The sequence below is a fragment of the Cucurbita moschata genome, unplaced genomic scaffold (assembly GCF_002738365.1).
Source record: "Cucurbita moschata cultivar Rifu unplaced genomic scaffold, Cmos_1.0 Cmo_Scf00090, whole genome shotgun sequence".
Lineage (NCBI taxonomy): Eukaryota > Viridiplantae > Streptophyta > Magnoliopsida > Cucurbitales > Cucurbitaceae > Cucurbita > Cucurbita moschata.
The window spans coordinates 241448-242496 of record NW_019268606.1 but is presented as its reverse complement, the minus strand read 5'-3'; the positions used below and the strand labels follow the sequence as shown (position 1 = coordinate 242496).

The following is a 1049-nucleotide window of genomic DNA, read 5'->3' as shown; positions in this document are numbered from 1 at the left end:
CGCCACCTATGCACTCATGGGGAGAAAATTAAGAGTTACTTCGGAAGAGTTCTCATGGTTAAAATACGACGCATGACATGACAACCTCAAGGTTTAGACATGCTCCAAATTACCAACTATTATCTGTATGGTCTATTTTATATGACATGAGAATAAATTCAAGATTTCAAGTTAGTTGGAGCAAGTTCGGAATCTAAAACTCATGCTAGTTATTATGGGTTCAAATGATTACGTTAGAAACATACAAGATTGAGAACCAACAACAATACCTCAAGCAGAGGTCATGTTCATGAAGCCTTGGAAGACATGTCGCATCGAATGCTAGGTAACACCCTTTTGTTTTAAAAGGTCTTGTGTCATGTTCATGAAGCCTTGGAAGACATGTCGCATCGAAGGCTAGGTAACACCCTTTTGTTTTAAAAGGTCTTGTGTTGTCGTTCCTTATTCTGTGTTTTCGCATCAAGGTCATTTCTTAAAGGTCCTACCGAGAGTTGAACCCAGGTCGTTGGATTCAAAGTCCAAAGTGCTAACAACTACACCATAGAACCCCTTGTAAAAATTTATTTTGGAATGGTTTTCCTATTTTATGCAAATTCCACAAGAAAAGAGATCCTGTTACGAGTCAAACTCAAGTTATTGGATTCAAAGTTCTAGAGTTGTTTTATCTAACTTGTTGTGATCTTGAGCACCTTTAGAGTGGTTGCAGAAGTAGCCCTCTAGTGTTGATTGAAGATCTTGGAGAACATGTAATTTTATATATTTCTTATAGTTAATTTATATATTGTTGTATATTACAAACAAATTGAAATAATCAACAAAAAATAGACACTATGTAACTTTATTGCACTGAAAAAAACTATGCTATGGACCTCCCCCTTTGAGGTGAGGGGATTTTCTCGGCGAAAGGATTAATATTTGGTCTATTCTTTTAGTAATAATGGAACAACAATTCTATTCTATTCGTAGGAACAAAAAGAAGCAAATCTATTCTATACTCGATAAGTACCAATACGCAATGGTGGATGGGAATTGATCCTATTTTTTATGAA

General features: G+C 35.6%; 1 non-coding gene across 1 annotated transcript; it reads right to left on the bottom strand.

Annotated features, from left to right (window-relative positions):
- Nucleotides 1-476: 476 nt before the first annotated feature.
- On the bottom strand, nucleotides 477-548 carry TRNAQ-UUG. The gene has a single exon. It is a non-coding gene; the product is annotated as a tRNA-Gln (tRNA).
- Between the last annotated feature and the right edge of the window lie 501 nt (nucleotides 549-1049).